Consider the following 6,226-nt stretch of genomic DNA (forward strand, 5'->3'; position numbering starts at 1 on the left):
ATATTACAGGACTTTTAACTTGTTTTTGTGGGTCAGTCCCCGCACCCACAGAAGCAGTGAAATAAAGCAGGACGGTAGATCTGTTTGCCTTGGGACAGTCATAATTACCCCAAAAGCAAGGTGCCAGGGTCTGTTATTTTAACCAGTTTTTCCGGAAAGCAGTTGAACCGTGGACTATTTTCTCTGGCTGGAACACGACTAATGTCCTTTTCAATGAGCTTCCGTTCCTCCCATGCCTGAGTCCTCTTCCCTTCTGACCTCTGCTCCCAGTTTGTCTCTGTAAGATTCACCAGTTTTAAGCTGCAGCAAAATGTAATTTTATGAATAAAATGAGAGCTCTTCTAGCATGACAAGAACAAGAGACTTAACTTTGTTTACAAACATGGGTCCTCAATCTTAAATCTTTTCATTGCACATGTCTAAAACTGTGATCTAAACAAACATCTTAAACGTTCTTTTTAAATCGGGTGGTAGTCTCAGATTTACACAGCACACCCTGTTTTCTCGACTTGGCAAGCTACGATCTGATTGGCTGACTTTACTCAATTTGGAATGATCATACAGGGTGTGTCTGCCTGGAAACAAAGTAGTTTTTATGGTTGTGAGGATGAAATAATCCTGGATTTGATAAAGCTTGCCAGGTTAGCTGCATCAAATCTTTCAAAGATATTATGACTTAAAATGATGCACTTAAAAGAGAATTACTGTAACTAGATATCTGCTGGCAGGATAAAACATTTCGTGAAATAGTATGTACTATACTTAATACATTTGGATGGATATAAATTCTGATCCCAGTAATTCTCCACATTTTCCACAATTTTTCTAGTGCTTTTACAACAACTGTTAGTTGAGATTACTGTTTGTAAACTAACGTTACTGTTTGTAAACTAACGGTACTGTTTTGCGTGTTGACAAAATGTTTGTATAAAAGCGTCTGCAAAATTAATAATGTAAATGTCCATTATTCAAATAACCTATTTTAATGTCGGTCTATTAAAACGTCTCCCAAATAAATAAATAAATAAAATAAAAGTAATCACAATTAATATTGTTCAAATTCAATCACAATTTTTACTACATTAAAAATATTTTATTTTTGGCAAAAATATTGCCCAGACAAATTTTGATATAAAAGAAAAATGGATAAGATTTTGCTCTCTTCTCTTACCTAGCTTAAACTGTCCTGTTAATCTTGAACACTTCTTTCATTCCATCTGTTTGACCCTTAACTGTACACGTGCTCTTGCACATTTTCTCACATCTTCTCATTCAGAGTGCCATAAGAATGTCTTTAAAACTGACCTGAGAGCAGACTGTCTCCAAATCTGATGTTAGCAGCTGCGTGGTGGTCCCAGTAAGTATCTCAGCAGGGGAGCTCTGCATATCACATTAACTTCTCCGATTGAATCAAACAGCCATCCAAAACATAAAGGGATATTTATTGTTATTAATACAATGTGCTGTTGCTGGCATTGACAACATTGTATAAACACATGTCCTTATTTACTTTTTATAACAGCTACTTTACATTGACAGGTGAAAATTGTAAAAAAAATATATATTATAGAAGTTTCCTTCAGCTGCCAATTTTTTTTCTTTTGCCTGTAATGTATTTTCTTGTTTTATGTAGTTTATGTTGGGGGAGAAAAGGCACTGTAAAGTGAAGTTTGTACGTATGACTTTTTGCCTAACAAGCGATATGCACGTACATTGATGTTGTAAACCTCACTAAAACACAAGCTGACTTTCCCACACTCATTACACACACAAAACACGTTCCATCAAAGGATTCACAAAAGCCACAAGTCAAGTATTTCAAACCGCAAGTTAGTTTGGGTTTTAAAGTTATGACCAATCTCAAAGTTATTCAATGTAATTGCAACTTTTAGACCCTTAAAACAGTTTCAGTCAAATCCTCATTTCCAAATTATCGTTTTCAAGTCAACTATGTGATTAATATTCTGCCAGGATCTTTTAATACATTCTAAAACACATTATATATTCAATTCATACAGGTTTCTATGATAAACTTGTTGTTAGACACAAACATTACACATTTCTAAGAACCTGCCACATGTGTTTTGAACTAGAGGTTTAAGGGTTTCTCTCATCTCAGACATCCTTATTTGTCTTGTTGGACATCTTTGACTCTTACATGACCCACTTGGAAGAGAAGTTACATAAAGTTGGATAGATAGATCATACTCGCATGAAAAATGTATGTTTTGAAAGTTTATGGATGAAGAAAAACTGGACACAGACCTTTCTGCAGCCTCTTTCACTTTAAGTGCTTCATCTTGAGTGGTGACAAGATTGTGGATTTTGGAACTTTTTGAAGTTTTCAATCATTAATTCATAGCAAGCAAAAGTCGTCTGAGCTGCCCCACAAAGACAGACCTTACATGTCAACATTACACAATTTGTACTTCTCACACTGCCAAATCCTTCACGTCTTTTATTATTAAACTCATAACAAGTGTGACTTCGATGTAGAAGTGTTAACACAGAACACAGAACAGTTTGGTTCTGACAAACTCTTTCATCAATCAATAAACTCAGAAAAACACACTATGAATGTTTTTTATAGAGATCTGGGGCCTCATTTATAATACCTGCGCACACAGAGATTTAATCGTAAAGTGTGCGTACGCCAAATCCGCGGCAACATTCACATTTATAAAAACGTTTTTTGACGTGGAAAAGTTCTTACCGCCACGTCATGGTCTGAGCAGACGTATGCACTTTTGCTTGTCTGAGTGCTGAAGGTTTTTGTAAATATAAGTAATTATTGCCTCCCGTAAAGGATTTGGATGTTGACAGGTGCTCTTTTATATATCAATGACATTAATCGGACATTGTTAAAAGGCGGAGATGTGTAACTGTTAGCTGCGTGCAATTTCACACATAAAATGTAGTACGGTTTCTACGCAACATTCTATAAATGAGGCCCCTGAATTGCATGACAAGTATTTCTTTCCAGTCGTTTAGGTCATTGTGGTTCAAAATAATTCATAAACACAATATATTGTTTACAAGTATATACATTTCATTTTGACTCTTATCTGAAGCAATGAATTCAATATATAGTATATTTTCAGTTTATGTGCTCTCTGGGAATGGAACCCATAACCTTTGCATTGCTCGCACCATGCTCTACCTGTTGAGCTACAGGGTCAACAGATGCAGCATAAAGCGTGCACAAAGTATATGGATCTCTCTTCAGTGTCTCATGGCTCTTGTTCCTTGGGTCTGGACCAAGGTACAGATGACTGATTCCTGGATGCTGAGCGCTTCAGCGGCCTGTGGGATCAACTGTGGAATGTTGCCAAGACTTGTGAAGAATCCAGAGTCATGTTTATGAGATTAAAACTGCACTCCTGGCTCAACAGTTGACCCCAGCATCCCACCTCCATATCTTTCACAAAGAACCAGATGCCATTTAGAGAGGCTGTGTGTGTGTGTGTACATGTTGATGTGTGTGACGATTCGCACAACTAGAAGCAGCTGCAGGAGCCCTTGCTCTCAGCCCACCCCAAATCACCCTCTAGAGAAGACATGGTACACCAGAGGCTGTTGACTGATCCAAACCAGCTCCCTTGAGATGCACAACACTAGTTTGTCTTCGTTTGTCAAATGCGCGAGCCGATGAAACCTTCTCTAGCCAAGATTAAAGGTTGTGAGAGAAATATTCGGGTAATTTTGCTGTGGAAAACATGTTAAAGGGATAGTTCACCCAAAAATGAAAGTTTGTTCAGTGTTTACTCACCCTCATGTCATTTTCAACCTGTATGACTTTCTTCTTTCTGCAGAACTCAAAAGAAGATATTTTGAAGAACGTTGATACACGTGTGGTGGACTTCAATTGTATGGAGACAAGACTGCAGTGAGAAGTAAATGAGAGTAAATGATTTCGGAATTTTCTTTTCTGTGTGAACTACTCCTTTAAGTGTCAAATTTACAGTATTTTACAATAGTAGTTTTACAAAAATACTAACAGTTGAATCTAACAGACCATTGAGCTATAGGGCCTTCCCACAAATCCTTGTTTGATGTGAACTGTTTAGAGGATTTCATAAAACTTTTTCTTTCACCCAATTAACAGCACGCAGCCTTACCAGTGCCCAAAACCCACTTGCACACTGCCAAAGCATCTAAACCACAATGCTAAATGAGTAAAATTGCTGTTGTATTTTAGACGCTGTAAACCCTTGCTGTGTTCCAAACACCATGGGGTTAGTTTCTCTGTGGCTTTGCCCTTCACAGTATAAAGTTACTGACCGTGAACACAGCAGGAAAGTGTATTTACGCAAGTGTACGCATCTGTGAGAGATATTTCTATGACAAAGCGCTCACACGCAACACAGAAGCCAGCTTTAGAAATTTAGTTTTTTCTCCTCAGTGTTTCTCCTTGACCAAGAAATGTTTTCTCCTAAATTATTGCAAACCTGAAGACTGGAAGTCAGTTTCTTAGACTTGATTCATCTTAGTCTTTATCCTAAGAGATCACGCAGTTAAGAAAGAATTCACACGTCAGGTGTCATTTGTTTATAGTGAGAGGGAAACAGCAGATTTACAGCTGTGAAGGCATGTGTGCCCTGTGAGATCCAACGATAAATTGTATGATGACACTAAAGCGTGAAAAGGAAGTGAAAGGAAGATGGATGTGTTATTGTCTGAATATCTTGTGATACCACTCAAACATTTCACATCTGGCTAAGTTTCAATCAAAAGCACAGGACCTAAACCAAAAGTGCATGTTAAATCTGACAAACTGCTCTACAGAATGCGTTTTGTAAATACGTTATCTACTTCAACAAAGAAGTGAAAACATGACGACATTTTGGTCCTGTGTCAGCCACCATTGGGCTTTGAAAAGGAGGGGTCAGGGGTGGAGTGAACCGTTGGTTGCAATTCAAAACTCACCACTAGATGCTGCTAAGTTCTTCACATTGATCCTTTAAAAGGACCAAATAATTTTGCATAATGTAACTCTAACAATGGGGTTATTGTGAGGGTCAGATTTAGTGTTAGGATATAATAAATGTAATAATCTCAATATGCACTTCATCTATTATAGACCCTCACTAAGATTTCGGTGTGTGTGATTTGTGTGTGATGTTGTGTTTACCAGCCTCATCTCCAGCAAAGCTGCACATAAATCCAACAGGGCACCTCCTGGGGTTCGGTCCTGTAATGCGCAGATAGAAAGATGAATAGCCTCCTCAACAAAGTCATTAAAAGAGAGAGCAAACATTCCCTTAGCCCTTCTCAAAACGTCAAGCCTCTTTTTCCTAACACAGCACCCACACACCCACGCAAAAACAAATAACGTTCCCATACCACTCCTCTGCAATGACATCTGATCCGGATCTGCTCTACTGATAAATAAATGCAAGCCATTGACCTTTGACCTCTGAGGGAGTCGCATAGGTGCAGGGGGCCTCCGTGATTTGGGAGGCACAGCTTGTTACCCAGAATGCCTCAGTGAGGTCAGTCTCGTAGTACGTGTTAACACCTGTAAGGAAAATAACGCTTGGCTTCTTTATTCGCACCCCCAGCTATTCGGCTAAACATGGAGTGTATAAATCATCTAGATTTAGCATGTACTTCCCTTCTCAACAGCGTTCACCCATCACCTTAACCCACCTGCTCTTGTTTTATGGACAATATAAAGGGCATGCTCTGGTGAAACCAGCCACTGTTGTGTAAAGCTGAAGTTTTATGAGCCAAACGCAAGTTCATAGAGGAGAGGGATCATTTATAATAGACCTCCTGTTTATTCACAGGGCTTTGAAACAGCTTATAGACTTACTTGTATCTTGAGATATTTCCTCTTGTTTACCAGAGTTTTACTATTTGTCCTTTAGTGAGTTAAACATTTAGTCTGTTGAATGGAGCATAACTTTTTAATGCAAAATTGTAAAATTACATTTTTAACAGCAAATCAAGCTTTTCAACCACCAATATTAAATGTGAATTCATTTCAATCCTTGAATAATACGTAAAAAATATGGTAGAACCACAATATCCACCCAAGTTACCCTATGTTGTAGTCGAGACCAGAGGGGGCCCAGACCAAGACAAGAACAAGACACGAGAGTGTTCGAAACCAAGACAAGACCAAGACCATAGGGTGTCAAGATCAAGACAAGACTGAGACTTTGAGGGACTGAGACCAGGACAAAACCAAGACCAGAGGGTGTCGAGACAAAGACAAGACCAG

This window comes from Triplophysa dalaica, chromosome 22 (genome assembly GCF_015846415.1).
Source record: "Triplophysa dalaica isolate WHDGS20190420 chromosome 22, ASM1584641v1, whole genome shotgun sequence".
NCBI classification, from domain to species: domain Eukaryota; kingdom Metazoa; phylum Chordata; class Actinopteri; order Cypriniformes; family Nemacheilidae; genus Triplophysa; species Triplophysa dalaica.